The sequence below is a fragment of the Bos taurus genome, chromosome 5 (assembly GCF_002263795.3).
Source record: "Bos taurus isolate L1 Dominette 01449 registration number 42190680 breed Hereford chromosome 5, ARS-UCD2.0, whole genome shotgun sequence".
NCBI classification, from domain to species: domain Eukaryota; kingdom Metazoa; phylum Chordata; class Mammalia; order Artiodactyla; family Bovidae; genus Bos; species Bos taurus.
The window spans coordinates 369,826-393,276 of record NC_037332.1 but is presented as its reverse complement, the minus strand read 5'-3'; the positions used below and the strand labels follow the sequence as shown (position 1 = coordinate 393,276).

The 23,451-nt window shown below is 38.7% G+C and overlaps 1 pseudogene; it reads left to right on the top strand.

Annotated features, from left to right (window-relative positions):
• The first annotated feature begins 603 nt into the window (after positions 1-603).
• LOC101902293 (ankyrin repeat domain-containing protein 26-like) overlaps positions 604-23,451 on the top strand; it is a 77,064-nt pseudogene continuing 54,216 nt past the window's right edge.

The following is a 23,451-nucleotide window of genomic DNA, read 5'->3' as shown; positions in this document are numbered from 1 at the left end:
TGAATTATTTTTCTTTGGAATGCAGTTCAAATTAGAAAAAACTATTTATAGGGTTCAGTAAAAGACTTATGGGATTAGAATCCATATTCATAAGATTTATTAATGAGAGTCTTATTTTCACAATCTTCTTTTGGGAAGCGTTTATTAACTCAATCCTAGATAACTCAATACATTATCCCTCAAACTTCTTTAAAACATGCGGCATTAAGATGGGGGGTGGGGAGAAAGAGACATTCTACTAAGAGGTGACTTGTAGTCATTTTATGGAGAAAAAATAGAAATGAGTGTAAAATCAAGTGCAAATGTTGTGTGACAAAGATGATGACAGTGAAGAATATATTTTGTGACTCTTGGTGGTTTGAACTTCTCTCTTGATTCTCTGAGTAATCCCTGGTCCTACATTCTACAATACAGATACTATCGTATCTATTTGATCCTGGGTTTGAGTTAGGCTGTGCTCAGTCCACTTGCCTCATTACCAAACAGTATTGTTTTATTCTTGCAGATTGATGATCTTACAGCAGAGCTGGAAACTGCATGTTCAAAATGTCTGCATCTGGATGCAAAAAATCAAGTTCTTCAAGAGGAGTTATTATCTATGAAAGGAATGCAAAAGAAATGTGAAAAAGTAGAGAAGAATAAAAAGAAGTTGGAGCAAGAAGTAGTGAACCTCAGAAGTCATATAGAAATGAATATGATAGAACACAGTCAAGTAGAGCAGTATAAACAGGAGATCGAAGAAAGGGCGAGACAGGATCTTGTAGAGAAATTAAAGGAAGTCAACCTATGTTTGCAGGTTAATTTGTTCCTCTGTCATGTGCTTGAATTGACCTCATTGTGAATTACGTTTTGGATCTATACAGCTTCTGTGTTTCCTCTACTTCCCTTAGAGCAGTTGGTTTGGTAGTTTTCTGGAAGGAAGGGGACACTTGTTTCTCCCTTTAAATATTTCTGCTTCCATCACAGTTATCACCAAATTGACCTATCAGAATGATTCTCACTAGAGAATCCTTTCATTTATAAGACCAATTGGTATAAAACAAGATTACTAGGAGGAAAAGAAAATATTGTGGTTTAGAACTGGTACTGGAGAAGGCAATGGCACCCCACTCCAGTACTCTTGCCTGGAAACTCCCATGGATGGAGGAGCCTAGTGGGCTGCAGTCCATGGGGTTGCTAAGAGTCAGACATGACTGAGCGACTTCGCTTTCACTTTTCACTTTCATGCATTGGATAAGGAAATGGAAACCCACTCCAGTGTTCTTGCCTGGAGAATCCCAGGGACGAGGGAGCCTGGTGGGCTGCTGTCTGTGGGGTTGCACAGAGTTGGACATGACTGAAGTGACTTAGCAGCAGCAGCAGCAGAACTGGTACCATCCTCTTGAATTATTTTTAAGTTGTCTTGTTCAATTTTTAAAATTTTAAGTTGATATTCTTGTTCTTTGAATTATCAGATTATATAAGCACCACTATAACAATAATTCCACTTTAATTTTATAATTCACATTTAATTCACTTCACATTGATGATAATTGTTCTAAACTTCTGCTCTTTTTTTTTTTTTTTTACCTTTAAAATTGCTTTCTGAATCACTGACTCAAAACTAAAGGGAGCAAATATCATTTTCCAGGTTAATGATTATTTTTAAAATGTTATCTTTTTAAATTTGCCTTAGATACAAGCAGCTCTCAGGAGGACTTAGAGCAGTTACAAGAGAAGAATAATGCTTCCATAACAAGTCAGATGGAACTCAGAATTAAAGACCTGGAATCTGAACTCTCCAAGGTGAAAACTTTGCAAGAATATTCTCATAAAGCAGAGTTGGAAAAATACGAGCAACTCTACCTAGTAGAACTAGAAGTTAGAAAGTCACTGGAAGGTAAACTAGACAAGTATGTCAAAACACAGAATCACAGAAAGTAAATTTAGTTCTTTAATTTGTCTCTAAAGCCCAATTTTTATAGAGCGCAGTTTATGAGATTAGTAGGAAGTGAAAGCTAACTAGATGGTCACTGTTAGAGGGCGGCCCTAAGACAAACTATTAATACTGTGTCCTTTTAAGTTTTACCACACAGAGTTGGAAACGACTGAGGTGACTTAGCAGCAGTAGCACACTGCATAAAGGCATGCTTGTGAAATTGGGGGCAATTAACACAGGGGAGAAAGAGGATAATTCACAGAGTGGCTAGAAATAGTATAGTGACCTGACTGAGGGTGGGGGTGTGGAGAATGGAAAGGGCAGATGGCACCTCCAGTGCCTAGTCCAGGTTTTCCCACTGTCTGAAAGCAGAGCATTCCTGGGAAGCCTTTCATAAGCCAAAACAGCATACAGCAAAGAAGCAGGTACCTGAGGGCACGTTCTGCTACTTGAAGCCTAAAATGAATATGCACAAGTAAAGTACAGGTGCTTCCATATAGGGTTCAGGGTTGTGGTGACTTGACATTGAGATCTATGGGGTGTGGCTTCCAGGGAAGGAGCTCAGTGGGGCCAGTCTCCCTGTTTGGGGAGCACAATGCCTCTCACTGTAAAACGTACGCTGAACCTTTTTATATGAAATCAAAAAGTCTTCCAAAAAAATTTTTTTTTTTTGATTATCAAAAACATGCTGACGTAGGCCTTTCCTAGAAGTGAAGTAACATAAAGTGAACCTTGAAAAAGCAGAGGATACTTGTAATTGTTCCTGGGGCTGTTTTAGCTCTTTTCAATCACCCATTGACTTTCTTTTCCTCCCCTTTAGATTGTGACTCTAGATGATTCCTCAGAGCCAAAAGCTTAATTTGTCCGAGGTCATGAGTGAAACGTGTATACAAGAGTGGTGAAAGCAATTGCTTGAAAGTGGCTTTGTGGGATGGGGTGTTTCTTCATCCCTGAACTGTTTCATGGAGGCAGGTGTGTCCCAGAGGGCAGTAGGTGTCACTGTGAGGCCACCTTCCTTTCTCTCTGATGCCCTTTCTTTCCTGTCCCAACCGTGACTTGTTACTTGAAGAGCCCTAGACACATGTGTACTTCTTCAGAACAAGGTTACAGCTATCACTGTTTACAGGAGGTCTGCTCTGTGTTTTCTGTGTTCAAAGAATTTATTGGGAATTCCACTTATTATATGGCAACTTTAAAAATGCAAATCATTAAGGTGGTGTTTTCTATCTTCCCCAGCACTCATGAGAGGCTGGCAGTGATCAGCACCAAACTTGAGGTGGAGAAAGAGCAGAACAAATCTTTACTCAGCACTCTTAGCACAAGGCCAGTCCTGGAGCCCCCTTGTGTTGGAACTTTCAATAATCCTTTAGTGCTCAATGGAAATCTTACTCCAAGAGCAAACGTAGGTTTCTCTACCTCAATTCCATGCCCTTCGAATAACAGCATGGAGACTTACTTGACCGAGGTTAGTTCTGTTATCTTTTTTTCACTGGGTTTTAGATTTCTAATATGAATGATCCTTGTTTTTAATTTGGTGAATTTCTGAGTTGTTTATTTGACTTAATGCACACTAAGTAAAAGTCATAATTAGCCATGCTAATAAAGGAGACAGAAATTTGATTATTTTTTGGTCCCAGAATTCTTGATTTTAAGAGATACTTGCTAAATTATTAAATTTCTTGAAAAGCTGAGTTTAAATTCTACTTTAGAAATGAAATCTTATTGCCTAATATCCAAAGTATTCTTTCAGATGTTTCACTTCCTTTCTAATTGATTTCAGTTGGCAATGGTTCATAATCATTTCCAAGCTCTGCTGTACCCAACAAAGTTTTTCTGCCTCTAAGCATAAGTGAATCACTGGCATCTAAACACTAACCACATATGGATGCTTTTTGTTTAAAGGAATCCTAGATAAATCCTTTTTATGAATTAAATAAACTTACAATACTAAATCAAAACATTAATTTATAGTTTTAGCTTAACATTTTTTGTCATTTTCTTACATTTTGTCGTTTCTTACAAAAATGACATTTTTGTCATTTTCTTTAATTGCTATTTTACCTATAGCATTTTTATTTAAAATTAAAAAAAAAATCTTACTGAGCGTTTGTAGAATATTTCTAGATTTGTAGTTAATTCAAACATTTAAACATTATAATTGAAGCTCACTTTATCTTGACATCACGTGGATGAAGGGTATCTAAGATAGCAATGATGGGGAGTCTTTAAATTGCAAACAGTTTTCACTGTTCAATCATTGTGATTAAAATATCCATTTCAGTCAGTGCACACAGGTTTATAGTTTTAATGGTGTTTTCCTGATGTTTGTGATGATGAAAAGTAGCCCTTGTTAAGTGCAGTCTCAACCTGTTTTCTCATTTGGCTTCTTGCCATCGTAGGAGAGCAATTAAGGTTTCTTTGACAGCACTGCATCTACATTGGGTCTTAGTACTTGAGAGCTATGAAACTGGAGGACGTGCTTTAGCTGTGCAGTCACAGCGGGCCTCTGAACACTTCATCCCAAGTCAGACACTTCCCCATGCAGGCCAAAGGGGAGGAAGCAAATGCTTGACCCCCGTCCCAGACATAGGCTGCCTACTGCACACCCAAGTTCACGGTGCTGTGGGCACATGCATCTTTTCAAAGTAGAGATTTGGAACCAAGCAAGCACTTTGGGAGAAGTTCCTTCTCCCAAACTCACCGGTTAGGTAAATCTCCTCACCTCTCATAAGGAGGGTAGGAGTGTAAGTCCTCACCTTGAAACTTTTCTCCTTCAAGTTCCCTGTCGTGTGTTTTTTAAAAAATGTATGCTTTATAAATTAACTGTATCAAATGACTGCTACATATAGGAGTTTGACAATAATTTATTCTTGTTCTTGCCTTTAAAACATGATTTAGTTAGAAAGCTACTATGTCATGTCATGCCACAAGCATTATTGAACTATGTAAGAAGGTTTTTACATATTCATTTTCTCTGTGTTGTAGTTAAAAATCTGTGTGTTTTTTCTTAATCTGAGGAAGTAGCTGGCATAGGACTCTGGACTCAGTGAGAAAGTCAATGGCTTTCTTACTTCTTTTGTAGAATTATGAACTTTGCCTAAATCATGACTCTCATACCTTAAAAAAAGTTTTGTTTTTTTTTTCCAAAGAAAACAACCTTTCTTAAAAAAAAAAAAAAAAAAAAAACTTTTGTGTGGAACCATATTATATAAAACAGAAACAAGTATAAAGCCTTTTAAGCCAAAGGAGTGGCCAGAGGTCCTGCACTTCTGACTTCTCAGTTCCTCAACCCTGCAATGACCCCTGTGGGACCTTCCCCTTCTATGGGACATAGTTTGGAAACTAACAGTTACGTGTTAATCCTTCTCACTAAACACCTTTAGAATAAAAACTTGCTGGTACATTGTTTTATTGTGTATAATTTTCTCACCTTTCTATGTTTTTGTTAAATGGAAAAGTTTAAAGAAAATTGCTGATGTGTTCTCCTTAATAACATTCAACTCAAACTACTTCCTCCATTTGAACAGGATCCACACCTAGAAATCAAAGGTCTCAGAAGTATGTATTTAGGGCAGGAGCTGTTAGGGGGAGAAGATAGTAATCATGTGGGTCATTCCTAGGATCGTGGGTCATTCTCTAATTGTTTGAAATTATGTGTACTTGATAGACTGATATTTATTGTACTTTTTATCAGATTAATGTTCCATATACATGTTCTCTGTTATTTATAAGCGGAATAAGTAGGAATGCATTTTCTTTTATTTATGTGATTATTTTTCTACTTAAGTAATCTTCAAGTTAGGTCTAGTCTCTAAAAGTATTATTTAAATGTCACATTTAGTAAGCTGTATAACATTCCTATGATAATATCTCTTGCTTAACTTAAAGATAAATAATATTTGACTTATTTCAGATGCGGCAGTAGTTGGACGGGAGTATAACTAGAGAACTAAGAGAAGGTATGTTGCCAAAATGTATGAATTAAATTTAGATATTGATTTCTGAAATACACGGTAAACAATAAATGGTATCTATTTCCATTGTTTGGATAACAGATGCTATGTTAAAAATTTTTTTCTTATAATGAAAAATGTGAAAGCCTGAGCAGTTATAGTGAAAAATGTTATTCTTCCTCATTTATTCATCATGTTCCATAGTTTAAAAAAAATCTCAAAAGGTCTATGTATTTCTATTTATTTCTGGCAGTATCCTTTCTGTACTACTGCCATCGCTGTGGAACTGTCCATCTGCACCCTGACACCATTCTCAGAAAGCATGGAGTTCATCAACGTCTCAAGTGTCTGGTAGTCGTTAAGGCTAGAACACCCAGACTCAAGCAGTCATGTTTGCGTAGCTGTCACTTGGTGGGTGCTTTATAATTTCTGTGTCATTGACTTTATCACTAGTTTATTTCTTTCCCTCAGGAAAAGCTCCAAACACCTGCATCAACCTTCCAAAGTAGTTGGCCTTATCTCTTCACCACCTTACTCTGCCCCTTAGCTGTGCATCTAACCAGCCAGACTGTGTAGGATCCCACAGATTCGTTTCCTCACCTCTGGTCTTTGTACGTGCTTCTCCCCTCTGACTCTTGTACTTTTTCCTGTCCTTCAGGTAGCTACTTCCATAGCACCTCCACCAAAAAGCTGGCAGTATTGACACAAAGCCAGCTGTCCCTTCTGAGTGTTCCTTGTGCCATCTTGTATACCTGTCTTAGTATTTATGACTCCATATGGAAATTGTCTGTTGATCTATTTTTACAGTTTGTGGCATTATCATTTCTCAGGGTGACTGGGGTCACCTTCATCTTGTAATTCCAGTGTTTGTCACAGCACCTTAGCAGATAGTTATTGAGTAAATGAATGAAGAATCAGAAAGCCAGAAGCTCTGATACTCAGCCACATGTGGGACTGTGGGCTGATTATGTAATTTTAATCTTGTATTTTGTTTTCTGTCATTTATAGATATGTTTCATTTTTCAGAGCACTTAGAAATATCTCAGGGTTTTTTTTTGTTTGTTTGTTTAAGTATTTTAGATAAAGAATGTAATCCTTTTTCTTTCCAGCTGCTGCTGAATTTGAATCTGAGTCCTGTGGATTGTCTCCTCTAGGAGCTACAGATGGGTCAAATCTGTCTCAGGACCTGCTTTTGAAAACATCACAAGAATATGTACAGATTTTGAAGAAAAAATATATGACCTGAAAGATAAATAGTAAAAATTTCCCTTCTGGACTGTTTTCATGACATTTTAGTTGTTTCTCATTAAACATGATGAGAAAATCTTTATTAAAGGGAAATATTTTTGTGTGTATGATGAAAATTTATATGGTATTTTAAAAGTACTGCTTTTAAGTAGTAGTAATACTACTTTTAAACAGTAGTATCTAAGTACTTTTGATACTAAGTATTTTCTCTGCAGCTAACTTAAGCGATTTAAAAACCAGCGCTGTTAAGTTTTCCATATTCAAAGTGAAAGTGTTAGTCACTCAGTCGTGTCCGACTCTGTGACCAATGGACTGCAGCCTGCCAGCTTCCTCCGTCCTCCACTATCTTGTGGGGTTAGCTCAAATTCATGCCCATTGAGTTGGTGATGCTATCCAACCCTCTCGTCCTCTGTGGTCCCCTTTCTCCTCCTGCCTTCCATCTTTCCCAGCATAAGGGTCTTTTCTGATGAGTCAGCTCTTCACATCAAGTGGCTGAAGTATTGGAGCTTCAGCCTCAACATCAGTCCTTCCAATGAATATTCAGGATTGATTTCCTTTAGGATTGACTGGTTTAAACTCCTTCCAGTCCAAGGACTCTTGAGAGTCTACTCCCAACACCACAGTTCAAAAGCATTAATTCTTTGGCAGTCAGCCTTCTTTATTGTACAAATCTCATATCCATACATGACTACTAGAAAATAGTGTATATATGTTAATCCCAATCTCCTAATTTGTCCTTCCCCTCATGCTTCCCCTTTCATAACCATAATTTGATTTTGAGATCTTTTGAGTTGGTTTCTGTTGTGTAATAAGTTTATTTTTTATTAAATTCCACATGTAAGTGATGTGATACTTGTTTTTCTCTGTTTCAAGATCCATCTGCGTTGTTGCAAATGGCATTATTATTTCTTTTTATGGCTGAGTAATATTCCATTTTCCTTGTGTGTGTGTGTGTGTGTGTGTGTGTGTGTGTGTGTACCACATCTTTATCCATTCTTCTGTTGATGGACACTTAGGTTGCTTCAATGTCTTGGCTATTGTAAATAGTTCTGCAGTGAACATTGGGTGTATGTACCTTTTTGAATCATGGTTTTCTCCAAATATATGCCCAGGACTGAGATTGCTGAATCATATGGCAACTCTATATTTAGTTTTTATAGCAACCTTTATAGAGTTTTCTACAGTGGGTGTACCTACTTGCATTCCATAATCAGTGTAGAAGGATTCCTTTTCTCCACACTCTCTCCAGCATTTATTGTTTGTATATTTTTCGATGGTGGCTATTCTGATTGGAGTGAAATGATACCTTATTGTAGTATTTGTGCATTTCTATAATAATTAGTGATGCAAAGCATCCTTTCTGAGCATCCTTCATGTTCTTTTTGGTTATCTGTAGGTGTTCCTTACAGAAATGTGTATTTAGATCTTATACTCATTTTTTGATCAGGTTGTTTGTTTTTTGATATTGAGCTCTTTGAGCTATTTGAATATGTTGGAGATTAATCCCTTGTCAATTGCATCATTTGCAAATATTCTGTGGGTTGTCATCTGTCTTGTTTACGATTTCCTGCACTGTGCAAAAGCTTTTAAGTTTAATTATATCCCATTTGCTTATTTCTATTTTTATTTTCATTACTCTAAGAGGTGGATGAAAAAAGATCCTGTTGTAATTTATGTCAGAGTGTGTTCTGCCCATATTGTCCTCTGAGTTTTACAGGACCTGTCTTATATTTAGGTGCTTAATCCATTTTGAGTTCTAATTTCCTTCTTATACATGTAGCTGTTGAGTTTTCTCAGCACCACTTATTGAAGGGGCTGTCTTTTTTCCTTTGTATAGTCTTGCCTCCTTTATCCTAGATTAATTGACCACAGGTACGTAGGTTTTTCTCTGGACTTTCTGTCTTGTTCCAGTGATCATTCAATATATTTCTGTTTTTGTGCTAGTACTGTGTTTTGATTACTGAAGCTTGCAGAGTAGTCTGCAGTCAGGGTACCTAATTCTGTTGGCTCTTACTTTTCTTTCTCAAGATTGCTTTGTCTATTTGGGGTCTTTTGTTTCCATACACACTGTAAAATTTTTTGTTCTAGTTGTGTGAAAAATGCCATTGGTAATTTGATAGAAATTGCACTGAATCTCTAGATTGCTTTGGATACTACAGTTATTTTGACAGTTACAAAGTTTTAATGTCACTTTCATTTCTGTATTTCAGTTTCCTCTCTTTCCTTCTTAGTTTAGGTAAGGGTTTATTGATATGGTTTGTTTCTTTCAGGAAATGAACTTACAGTTCTTGCATATGAGCACTGGGCTGGCACGCCAGGCCTCTCTGCGCATGGGCAATGTGTTTAGAGGTGTTGCTTAGCAATGATCATTCTGGGATGAAAGATTCCAAACCGTTGAGCTTCCCAGCTGGGAGGTTGTGACCGGACAGCTCTGGCTTACCTGTAGTGCTCTTGTTGGGTTTAGGGGACTGTGAAGAGCCGAGCGAGAGGTGAGGTGTGTTTGGAGTCCGTAGGTTCTGCGATGAAAAAGATTTTTGGCTTCGGGAGTAAGAAGGGTGTGTCGCCCTTTGGCTCCTCCATCAACTCAGTGAGAGACAGTGGTCATGGAATCAACTTCCAGCCCGGGTACCGCATCCGAGACAAAGACCTCAGAAAGATTCACAAAGCTGCCATTGTGGGCAACGTAGCCAAAGTGCAGCTTGTTCTGTTGTTTGGAAAAAATGGCCTGAACGACAGGGGCAAGATGAACAGGTAAGCTGGGTGGAAGGGCCTGGCAGAAATCCCTCCTGTGAGTTTCCCCTCCAAGGCTCCTGGATACCTTCCTGGGATCCAGCACCCCACAGACTTTATAGGCAGCAAAAAGCCTTAGTTGGTTTTGGACCCACTTATAATTCCCCTTACAGAGCTTTACTGATAGTTTTGAAGTCATTTAACTGAATGTCAGTAATCACAAAAATGAAATGAAACATGAATAGCATCTGTTTTTCCTTTCTTCCTCCTACTTTTTATTTGCATGGTTTAGTATGATGTACTCATTAGTAAAAGCTCTCAAGTTATATAGCCTTCAAGAAATCTTCTGAACCTTCTGGCTTTCAAAAATTTTCTCATGTGATTTATGAAAGCATTTCTTCATGGATCACCAATTGTGGATCATGGCAGTGGACAGATTTCTGATGTTGTCAATATCTTATTTTTAATGTATACATTTTTTATACCATAAGGTTATATATTACAGAAAACTGCATAGTGAGCAAAATAATTCCCATGCCAAATCAACTTCTGGGTTAAAAATTCTTCAGCTACAATTCAATATCCATTTTATATCAGTGTACACTTAGGTATATGTGTTCTTTGCTGAAGGACCTTAGAAGACAGCTTTGAAGTAGGAAGTTGGCTGTGTTCTTGAATAGGAAGACATTTTCCTAGGATGTATGGTATGTATATTTAAACCAAATCAACATTTCATGGTTTTAAAGATTTTGGGTTACATACGCTGTCTTTAATTGTTGTGATGAAATTAAAAGTTTTGTATCGTAGAGGAAGATTTGCCCTTCTTGATATCAAAATGTGCTATACGTGCCCACAAAGTGTTTATTTACTAACAAAAGATAGAGAAATGAATGGAACAGAATGCCCAAACACCCAAATGTATATAAAACTTTAGAACTTGAAAATGATGACCTTTTCTGTTAGAAATGATAAACTGTGTGTAGATGGTGGAGAAATAACCTGGTAAAAGAGAAAAGTAACTCAATTTTTATCTCACCAAAAAGTCTCAGATAGAGTATGGATCAAACATTTCAAATAGGCACAGTGAGAAAAGTACCAGAATAAAACTCAGATTCCTATTTATACATTTTTTATCTGCTGACAGAGACCTTCTGTTTTTTCTATTTCTACTGTTTCTTAACCTTAATTTTATTTTAATTGAAGATTAATTGCTTTAAAAAACAATGTTGTGTTGTTTTCTGCTGTATAACATCATAAATCAGTTGTAAGTATACATATATCCCCTTACTTGTGAGCCTCCCTCCCACCCCAAAGACCTCTCTAAGAATGATTTCAAAAGTAAGAATTCTGGAGTTTCCTGGATTTTGGCACAAAAAAAAAAAAAAAAAAAGAAAGAAAGAAAGAAAAGAAACCTGGATGTTGATTTAACATTTTAACAACACAAAAAATTTAAAACTCTCTGTAGATCAAGCTGTCAATAGTCAAGTCAGATTATCAGACAGGGCTTGTCTTTTTGGCACTAATAGGAATGTGGCACAGATAAAAATGATTTCTCACTTCCAATTTTTTTTTTAGAATTTTCTTTGAGAATTGATATTTTCTGACAACTTTGAGCCTTTTTAGAAGTCAAGGGAATCTAGGGAGTTCCTTGGTCGTCCAGTGGTTAAGACTCACTGCTGTGGGCCCAGGGTTCAATACCTGGTGGGGGAACTAAAATCCTGCCAGCTACTGGGATGTATTGTACAACATGGGGAATATAGCAAATATCGTATAATAACTTTAAATGGAGTATGACCTATAAAAATTGTGAATCACTATGCTGTGTGCCTGTAATATATAATAATATGTAATATGCATCATCTATATTTTAATTAAAAAGAAGCAACTTTAGACAAAAAGACCTTATGCTAATTAGATCAATAGGAAAAACGAGAAATGAGCAAACAAAAATGCTACCAATTATAGTTGTACAGACATTGTGAATTATAAATTTCATTCCGATGTCAGAGATGTTAAAATGTCAGAAAATGAGCGTACTAGAATCATTGAAGTACGGTGTTGTCTGTAATCCTCAAAATGTATCTGCAAAGGAGGTATGATATCCTTTGACTTCATTGAGATGTTGTCCTTGTAAAATAGTAGTAATAGTAATAAGTATGATTATATTACCTAACAGTTACTGAGCTGTTACTTGTGCCAAGAATGGTTCTAAACTCTGCATGGATCTCATTTAAGCATCACAGAGCTGTCTTGTGAGAGAACTACTTCTCTTTCTCCATTTTGCTGATGAGGAAATTGAGGCACAGGCTGAGTGACAGCTAAGTGACAGAGTGAAAGTAAAATTCAAACCCAAGTTGAGCTGAATCTCAAGGTCATGGTCATTCTATTCAAGTAAATTGTCCTTTCATTACTGTGTTAAGAGCTAATGCTAATATATAATGTTCTTTCTCCAGAAGGAAACAAAATATTTGTTTTAGAGCCATAGGAATAGCATGCTATTGAATGTTTTCAATCACAGGAACAATTGTTTTGAAACAGTAACACTACAGTTTCCTGAAAACTCCTCTTGCTTTCATAGGACTACCCTCCACTTGGCCTGTGCCAATGGCCATTCAGTGGTGAATGTTTTCAATCACAGGAACAATTGTTTTGAAACAGTAACACTACAGTTTCCTGAAAACTCCTCTTGCTTTCATAGGACTGCCCTCCACTTGGCCTGTGCCAATGGCCATTCAGCGATCACTCTGCTCCTGGAGAGAAAATGCCTGCTTAACCTCTGTGACAATGAAAACAGGACAGCGCTGATGAGGGTATGGGGCAGCAAACTGTGTCCACACGAGGTGGATGTGATTTAACTACTAAGACTAAAAGTGAATTCATACCATTTAGATATAGCAAACGGGTGAAGCTTGTGGACTGTTTACCTTGAATTCCTAGAATTTACACTCTGTTTCTTGGCGCAACACTGACAGGCCATAGAATGCCAAGAAGAGGAGTGTGCAACTCTTCTGCTGGAGCATGGTGCTGACCCAAATGTCATGGACATCTGTGGGAACACCGCTCTCCACTAGGCTGTCTTTTGCCAGAATGTATCACTCGCAGCAAAGCTGCTTTCCTGCGACACCAATATAGAAGCCAGGAACAAGGTATATCTCAACTAACTTTATTTACAAAATATTTGCAAACCATTTTTTTAAACTAGAAGTGTTTTATTTCTAACTATGTAAATAGGTAAACTGAATAGTGTCCATCAAGCCCTGTTACCATGGAAACAACTCCAAAGCCACTGCTGCTACTGCTACTGCTAAGTCACTTCAGTCGTGTCCGATTCTGTGCGACCCCATAGATGGCAGCCCACCAGGCTCCCCCGTCCCTGGGATTCTCCAGGCAAGAGTACTGGAGTGGGGTGCCATTTCCTTCTCCAATGCATGAAAGTGAAAAGTGAAAGGGAAGTCGCTCAGTTGTGTCCGACCCTCAGCGCCCCCATGGACTGCAGCCTTCCAGGCTCCTCCATCCATGGGATTTTCCAGGCAAGAGTACTGGAGTGGGGTGCCATTGCCTTCTCCGAAAGCCACTGCAGGGGGTGGGTAAAAATGTTTTCGCCCATAGAGAGGGCAAAGCTCTGTCTCCCAGCCAGCCATCTACCCCAGAAGGAAGATTTCCCATCAGAACGTGCCCAGGAGTGTGTGGTAGGCTCAGAGCCCACAAATGATGAAGGCCTGGGGGCAGTGAAGTGATGTGAGGAGTGGCTGCATCCAGGGGCTCAGGGAATAGGTGCCCCTGGGGGTAGGTGGGAGGAGGAGGGAGACCCAGTGCCCATGAGGGGGAGCTGTGTGAGTGCAAGTGGGCCTGGAAGGTAGCAGGCCTGGAGCCCTGAGCCCTCCAGGACCCCAGTTCTGAGATCCAGCCAAGAGGGTCAGGTCATGTTTGACTCCCAGCAAGGGTGTTCACTTGTGCTGGTGACCGCTTGTTCTGCGATGTACATCTGGGGGTCTCCCGCGCTCAGCCCTGGGGAGCTGGTCGGTGGGGTTGCAGCTGTGCATGTGGAGCTGGTGATGGCGAAGCTGCCCTTCCTGCTGTTTACACACGTGACGTCCTGCAGCTGCAGCCCCGCCAGGAACTCCCTCCACTCTCACAGGTGGGCTCAGTTTTCCTTCTTTAGAAGCTCCAGCCTTCCCTGAGTGAAAGTATTTTGAAGGAACCAAATTGTCTAAGATTTTGCTTTAAATCATGATATTTCTCAAGCATTAGAGAGTAAAGCATTCCTTTATGCATTTATGGCTGGTATTCATGATAACACTGCACTTGTTAAAGGTAAAACATTTTCCAAATATTTTTCCCCCACTTAAGGGTTTTTTTTTTTTTTTTTGTAATCAGTCTAAAATAACACAGTAAAGAAAAATTTGCCTCAGTAGACTTTGTCTTAAAATTCAAACATAACGAAAGCATTTTATAACATATTAGAAATCTTGCTGCTGTTCACAAATTCCCATTTTATGAAAAATGGTTTATATAAACACAGTTTCTCTCTCATCGCCCAAGTCTTAAGAGGGTAAAAGGAAAGGAAAAGGAGCAAGCAAGTGAAAAGTGCAAGTCAAGCTGGAATTTTGGAAGTTGGGAAATGCCAAGAAGAGGATTTATTTATTTTAATATTTATTTATTTGGCTGAGCTGGGCTTTGTTTCAGCATGTAGGATCTAGTTTCCTGACCTGGGGTCGAACCCAGGCCCTCTTTCCTGGGAGCACTGAGACCCAGCCACGGGACCACCATGGAAGTCCCAAGATTTTGGCTTGGGCTTTTTATTCCCTTCAGTTTATATATTTCTGATACGCTTTTCAGTTTTCAGGGATAATAGTTGTTATTTTGAAAAAGTATGTGAGTGAATTGTAGACTTGCCTAGGTGCCAGTTTTAAGAAGACTCTGATCAAAACAGACTGACAGTGAACAGGTGGTGATTAAGTGGGAATTAAGAGACAAGAGCAAATAACTACCTGATATTATCCTTTTCTGGCAGAACCATCCACTTAGATAAGAGTCTAGACTCTGCTCTCCCATCTAGAATGTCTTGATGGGAAGGAAGTAAGGGGTTTATAAATAATGAGATCAGGTTGCCTTTTGGGTTTACTAGTCCCTGTTCTACCACTGTTTACCCAGGAAAATTTTAAAAATTGCAGTTTTGATAACTCTTGCCTCTTACACTTTTCTTTTTTATTCAAACCTTCATGTAAAGAGAAGGAATTGGCCATGTGAGTAAGAGATGAGAGTGGAGTGGTTGCTGCACTAATTCTCAGCTATATTCTGCTGGTGAACCACAATTATTTGGGAAAACTTATTTTAAAAATGTATAAGCCTAGGCTGTTCGCTGTAGATTTTGACTGAGTAAATCGAGGAACGCTTGGACGTATGTATTTAGAACTATTCCCTTGAGATTCTGATCCAATCCTTGATGAATAACTATGGAGTGAATACATGTAATTTCTAAATTCACCCTTCCCAAAAGAAAGTAGTGTCCTGAAGCGTTGGAGTTTGATCAGTGCTAGCTACTTCCATTAGCTCCCTCCTTTCCAACAATATTAGCCTGACTTTTTCTCTGCCCCTGTGTTTGAGACATTAAAAGGAGTATCTTTGGCAATATCTATGGGCTTGAACGATAACTCCTTTTCCTTCCAACCACTCATCATTCAGTGACACTCCAAGAGTTTTTAGCGATTTGCTCATGGCGAAGTCACTTCGTCTGTAGAGTCTGACCCTTTAAGGATTTTGCACCTTCACTTATCATCCAGGTCATTAGGTCAACAGATGTTTGTTACCAACAGGGTTTTCCTGACTGCAGTAATAGTAACCCATGAGCCTTTTTTGGTGTCAGCGGCAGGACAGACTCTTGCAGTGTGTCTGTTAGAATTGCTGATCCCTGGCATAAGCAGATGAGAGCTTTAAAACCTGTGAAGTTAGTAACAGTATAGACGGCAATTGTTTTAAGCATTTATTTTAAGCAGGCTTGGAAACTCATGATCTATTTTATTAACAATCTAGAAGAATTCTAGAGATAGATTGTAGTTTCAACAGGCAGTGGAAACATTCTTGACTGTGAATTATGAGTCTTTTTAAAAGAATTTATGTTTAATTGAATTATGAGTCTTAATAGCCATATTTATTACATATTGGGACCCACTTTTTTTGTGAAACATATGATACTAAAGAAAGGAAAGGTTTCACATACAAATATTTGCTTTATACCCACCTGTTTGGAAACAGCAAGCATAAAACCCAAAGTGGGCCATAAACTAAACATGGCCCTTGGATGTGTTTAGTTTACCTCCATACATTGAGTCAACATTTCAAATTTAGGAGGCTCATGCAGAAGTTCAGGCTTCTCCAAGGACCAAAAATGGACCCCCTTGAGCCCATTCTACTGTTTGGTCTACGTGCAGAGGCCACCCCTTCTGTGTGAGACATGTGTTTGGGGGGTTACCATTCTCACCTCGCTTTTTCACTTACTCAGGTCATCAGCTTTCCAACCATAAGCATTTGAGTTTCCAATTTTTGATTGATAGTTTATTTTGATAAATATTTGAAGGTTTTTAAAGACAGTCTAATTAATTTATAATTGATTTCATATTTTAAAAAATCTCTTGAGAATGGGATTGAATTTTTCAAATTAGAATTTTTAAGTTGGTTGTGATGGTTTCACATTGAATAACTCTCACAAACACACAAGATTATAAGAGACAGTGCAGGGAGAGCTGGTGGAAGAACAACTCCCCCAGAAAATGTTGAGCATATATTTATTGGTAATTTTATGTTGCAATCTTTAACTAAGAGCAGTAAAGCAAGACAGACACCAGAACTCTAGGATTTTAGAAGCTTTCTTCTGGTGGTCTGGAGGTAATCACATGAGAGTCATCAAGAAGGGTCTTTGAAGATAAGGTGGGGAGGGTGCTCATTCTGCTTGCAGTTAGCATCTAGTTGATGCTGGGAGGGATTGGGGGCAGGAGGAGAATGGGATGACAGAAGATGAGATGGCTGGATGGCATCACTGACTCGATGGACGTGAATCTGAGTGAACTCAAGGAGTTGCTGATGGACAGGGAGGTGTGGCGTGCTGTGATTCATGGGGTTGCAAAGAGTCGGACACGACTGAGCGACTGAACTGAACTGAACTGAAATGCTGACCTCTCAGCCAGAATGTGAAAGTCATCAAGAAGGGTCTTTGAAGATAAGGTGGGGAGGGTGCTCATTCTGCATGCAGTTAGCATCTATCTAATGCTGACCTCTCAGCCAGAATGTCTTAACTTAAGGGAGGGTGGTGGAAAGAGCAAGCAAGGGAGAGAAAATGATTAAGATTAAATTCCAGGAGACATTCCTGAGAAAGCAGTAAAACAGGGTTCCCAGAGTTGACTTTTTGAAAAAGAAAGAAGTTTCTCTTTTGCATGTTCATGTAGAGATGTAGAGAATAATATTCCCACTGGAATGTCTGTAAACCTTTTGAGTTTACTCATGGTCATCCTTAGATAGGTTATGCAAGCTACAGATAGTATTCTATATTTCTGCCTCAGCATTGTCCCTAAAATATGCAGTTGATATAGTAGCTACATGATACCCACACCCCCTGCATTGGGAGCTTGACACTTAGCCACTGGACCATCAGGGAAGGCCCAGAGGAGGAGCATATTAAAGAGAGAGAAGATGAACAGGGTAATGAGGAGGGGGCTGTCTTTCATTTACTTTCTGACTTATATTTTTAAGTTCAGAGAATCTATTGCACGATTTTAATTTCAGTTTAGAAATAGGTTAACTGTGTACATTAGAAATGGTTCTCCCTGTTTTACAGGATGACCTGACACCACTCTTACTTGCGATATGTGAAAGCAGAGGGCAGATGGTGGAGTTTTAAATAAAGAAAAAAGCAAATATACATGCAGTTGATAAGGTGAAAATGTGCCGTTGTTCTTTTTCTTTTTAAAACCCTTAGTGCTGTTCTAGGATGCTAATATCAAGATTAAATGAATAAGAGGATTCATTTATGATCAACACATCATGACTTAGGTAGAAAATCAATTCTGACTGGGAATCATGAACAATATATAGCAGGAATGTATAGCAGGATTCATATTCCTTAATAATATTGGCTGATGTCATATGCAACCTCTTTTTGTTTGGTTGGTTGATCTTGTAATAGGTGAGGGATTTCAAATTAGTTTTATTAGCTTTGTGAACTATGGATTCTGCTTTTGAGTTTACCTCATGACAGTATCGAGTTGCTTAATTCTTTTAAAAGAATTCTTTAACCTCTACTTTGTATGTATATATTTTTATAAGATGCATAGTAAACCTAAAAAACTTGACTTTGTCTTTTGGATAACTCCTTGTTTTAAATTACTTTGTTTGAAGTATGCTGATGTTATTAGGTTGCAAAAGAGTCAGATACAACATAGCAACTAAATAACAACAGCCACAAAAAGGTGATTATTACTTACTGTCACCAGATCCTGTGGGCTCATCAGTTTTTATCCTTCCTCATTTTAGTACATTTTGCTATTTTCATTTTTAATACAGGTAGAAGCAAGAAAGATAGCTTTGGTCGGATAAACAGTTGCTTTAACAAAGACAAGTCAGAGGTGAATGATACAGATGAAAATGATGGGCTTTAGATTCAGGCTAGGTTCAATTCCTAGGTTTCCTACCAATTAGGGTTATCATCAGCAAATACGTTTCCTGATACAAAAGGCAAATAGTAATGTATCTTTCAAAGGTGCCTGTGTGTAAGAAAGATTGGATATATAGTATTTCATTTTTAGCGCCTAGCACATGCTTGTCTGCATCATTAACTGCCACCATGACTATTTTTATTCCCATTATTATCAATATTTTTGATTTAAACCTGCAAGTAGCCTTTCCTTAACCCAAACTCTAGCTGACTTTGAAGTCTAATATATGAGACTAAGGAGGAAATGGGGAATTTATCCCTTAAATAGTCATCTGCCTCAGGTAAGTGACCTCAGCATCATTTCTTGTCCATCAAGGACTTTGTTATTATTTTTAAAAAACATTTATTTATTTGGCTATGTGGGGTCCTAGTTGTGGGAACTCTTAGTTGCAGCATATGGGATCAAGTTCCCTGACCAGGGATGGAACCTAGGCCGCCTGCACTGGGAGCCTGGAGTCTTATCCACTGGCCCACCAGGGAAGTCCCCATCAGGGACTTTTGAAATACTAAGTGCTGCTACCTGGCATCCCAGTGGGACAGGAGGCTTCTTTTCCATCCCTTCATTTTAACCTTGGAGGTAATTTATAAAGATGAACAATTGAGCCTGTAAATGGTCAGTTCTTCATGGAACGGCAAGGCATTCACTTGGTAAAGCATATCAAATTAACTGTTGAAGTAAGTCAACTCAACTTCCTGAGACTGAAGTCATCTCTCTGTTGTTTTAGAACAGCCCTCATGCTTGCTATCAAGTATGAATCAGCAAATGTCATCAGACTTCTTCTTCAACAAGGTGCTGACATCTTTTCTCAAGATGTTTTTGGATGGCCTGTGGAAGAATATGCTGTTATTAGTGGTTTTAATATGTAAGTGTTCACATTAAAATGCCAGTTCTCACTAAACTGCAGCCAAAAATAATTTTAACTGTTACTTGCTACGTCACCAGTGAGAGTTCTAATTTGGTGCAGGCTGTTTGGAGAATGGTGGTGAGATGTTCACCCTCAAGAGCTAAAAGCCAAACAAAGGCCGATTAGTTACTCTTGGCTGTGGGCTTGGGGTGCTTTATCTCAGGACATGTAGACCTTGATCCTTAGAAAGCTTGACATTAGCCATTTCATTACAAGTGTGAACAGTGTCACAGTTGTGATATTTCTAACTAGTTCTTTGGGTCTTGAAATATTTAGTTCAGCAGCAAATCCTGTTTTCCCTTGAGGGCTTGCCTCTCTATACGCTCCCATTTGAATTTTCCAAGAACCCGGAGGATTCCTACAGGTCATTTGGAGGGGAGAAAATAGTTCCTTCTCATCATTCTGTTCCTTGCATTGATTCTACTGCTGCAGCACTGCTGCTACAGCTGGTCTTGACAGGATCTGCTTGGCAGCTGGATCTGGAGTCTGGATAGGGCTCTATAAAGACCTTTAATAAAATCATTTTAAAAGGAAAAAACAACAACAACAACAACTCATCCTGCAGTGGGCTCACGATTTACCTTTGCTCCCAGGCCGCCCCTCTGGGTCCAGGTTCCCAGGGTGATGCACATGTCGACTTCAGAGTGAGAGCTCCTTTGTTCTCATATGTATGCTTGTCGCTCAGTCACTGTTGCAAACAAAACTCCAGCACCCAGTTCAGGCAGCTGGGCCGCCTAGCTTCCCCCCTCACTCAGAGACCTTATGTGGAGCCCATGTGGAAGCCTAGATCTTCACGATGAGGTGCCCTTGAGGCTCTTATTTATCTTTTCTGCTAGCAGATGTCAGTGGGGACCATTTTAGGCTGTCAGAGAGGGTCAAGTGCTCTTGCAGGAATTGAGCAGACTTCCCTTTCTCCTTTGTATCTAGACTTGAACCTCAAGGCGGCTTTCTGTCCTGTGGGGGCACCTTTACTTAGGTCACAGGTTCCCTGTCATCCTTCCCAGAGTACTGGATGCCAGCTTGCCTGAGATTCCCTAATTATGCTTGGCCCCTCATGGGATCTTTCCTGTAATAATGAAAATCTTCCAACAGATTTCTGTCTGCTTCCACCTTAAATGTTTCAGAATCTGCCCCATAGGAACCCATTCAGCAGAAATCCCTAAATCTCAAGTAAGATAGTTGGAATTCAGAGAGGTAAGCCCTGTCTAGAACTTGCCAGTACCCACTGTAAGAGTAGAGATATGTCTTCCAAGTGAATTGGAGAGGAACATGGAGATTAAAGAGATACTAAACATGGAGATTAAGCAGATCTTTCATTGTTAGAAAGATCTGCTGGTTCAGAGTTTGAGTAGGTAGAGAAGGAAGAATAGTGGTCCAGGCCAGGTCTTGATTGTGATTAGTTTTCTGCTCTTGATGTAATTAGCTGCAATAATGGGGGATCATTATGTTCTCTAATGTAGTGAATTCATGTTATAAATAAATTCAGGTACACGTTATCTAAAAGCTGAGATTCCCTAATTTACAAACCACAAAGAACAGCTAATCACCAGAATTAATAACAGTTTCATGCAACACTTTAATGTTAAACATATGAAAAAGCACACATTGGGATTTACTTTGAATTCCAAAGTAGTTACAGCAATAAAGTTGAAGATGAAATTATTCTACTCTTTGACTGTTTCTGCAAGCATTTTGTGCATATATTATCTCATTACATCCTATTAATCCTCTTGTGAAATAAGGTAGTAATATCCCAGTTGTGTAGAGGAAGACTTTGAACTGAAGACAAACAACTCCTCCAGGAACAAAGAGCAGTTGGTTATAGAGGTAGGATTTGCAAGCTCAAGAAATTTTTCATATGCCAAGCTGCTGCTGCTGCTGCTAAGTCGCTTCAGTCGTGTCCGACTCTATGCGACCCCATAGAGGGCAGCCCACTAGGCTCCCCCGTCCCTGGGATTCTCCAGGCAAGAACACTGGAGTGGGTTGCCATTTCCTTCTCCAATGCATGAAAGTGAAAAGTGAAAGTGAAGTCGCTCAGTCGTGTCTGACTCTTAGTGACCCCATGGACTGCAGCCTACCAGGCTCCTCTGTCTATGGGATTTTCCAGGCAAGAGTACTGGAGTGGGGTGCCATTGCCTTCTCTGATGCCAAGCTAAATCTAGTTAATTATTGGAGCTGTACTGCCCTGAGTTCATTACTAGTTCATCTTCCTTTTCTTTCTCCTTTCAGTTCAGTTGCTCAGTCGTGTTCGACTCTTTGGGACCCCATGAACCACAGCACGCCAGGCCTCCCTGTCTATCACCAACTCCCAGAATTTACCCAAAAGCATGTCCATTGAGTCGGTGATGCCATCCAACCATCTCATCCTCTGTTGTTCCCTTATCCTCCTGCCTTCAATCTTTCCCAGCATCAGGGTCTTTTCAAATAAGTCTGCTCTTTGCATCAGGTGGCCAAAATATTGGAGTTTCAGCTTCAACATCCATCCTTCCAATGAACACCCAGGACTGATTTCCTTTAGGATGGACTGGTTGGATCTCCTTGCAGTCCAAGGGACTCTCAAGAGTCTTTTCCAAGACCGCAGTTCAGAAGCATCCATTCTTCTGCACTCAGCTTTCTTTATAGTACAACTCTCACATCCATACAGATGTGAGACTATCGGAAAAACCATAACCTTGACTAGACGGACCTATGTTGAGAAAGTAATGTCTCTGCTTTTTAATATGCTAAGTTGGTCTAACTTTCTTTCCAAGGAGTAAGCGTCTTTTAATTTCTTGGCTGCAGTCACCATCTGCATTGATTTTGGAGCCCCAAAAAACAAAGTCAGTCACTGTTTCCCCATCTATTTGCCATGAAGTGATGGGACTGGATGCCATGATCTTAGTTTTCTGAATGTTGAGCTTTAAGCCAACTTTTTCACTCTTCTTTCACTTTCATCAAGAGGCTTTTTAGTTCTTCTTCACTTTCTGCCATAAGGGTGGTGTCATCTGCATATCTGAGGTTATTGATATTTCTCCCATCAATCTTGATTCCAGCTTGTGCTTCATCCAGCCCAGTGTTTCTCATAATGTACTCTGCATATAAGTTAAATAAGCAGGGTGAAAATATACCTTTACTTTTTCCTGTACTACATGCTACATAAAAGTTTATATAACTTAGAAATTTGATATGTATGTGACAATTGAAGTTTTGATATTATTTCTGACATTGTCTGAAATAATCTAAGAATTTGGTAGTTGTTTTTCATATCAATGTTAAAATATTATGTATCGCATTTTTAATACATAGCTTTTGCCAACTGATTTCTGAATATAAAGAAAAAAGATCTAAATCTTCTGCTGAAAATAGCAACCCAGGTACATCATATGATACTGAATTACTCTCAGTCATTCTACCATAGATAAAGTAGGAATGAAGAAGTTTCAAATAATGAAAGAAGTATGAAAAAATTAGTGTAAATTGCATGTGTATTTTATTTTTTAAATTAATTTCTTTATACTTTAGTATTCAGAATTCTTTAAGAAGTGAATTGTAGGTGATTTAACATCAAAGACGATATTGTCTAAAAAGAAATCCATCTCTTTAATATGGCTGCTAAAGTCCTATATTAGATCTTTGTGTAAATCAGAAAACAAATTTTAAGTGAGTATGATGTATATTTCATCTATAGTCATAGTACAGCAGATTGGACATCTTATGAAAGTGAACTTTCATTTTTAGAAATGGTTTGCATTTAGTGAAAGAATAGTTAGTAGTTACTGTGTAGTGATTAGTCTCACTAAAATAGTTACCATCATTAAAACTGGGAACTTGAATAATCCCTTCCTGGTAGGATAAGAAATGATAAACAATAACTGCAAAGCTGAGGCAGTATGCAGCATAGTAGTGAGAGATTATTTCTGAAAGATACCTACCAAATGTACAGAAGGCAGAAGAGCAATGCCTGGTTGACAACCAGTTATTTTGCCTATTGTACCAAGCAGGTCTAGATTA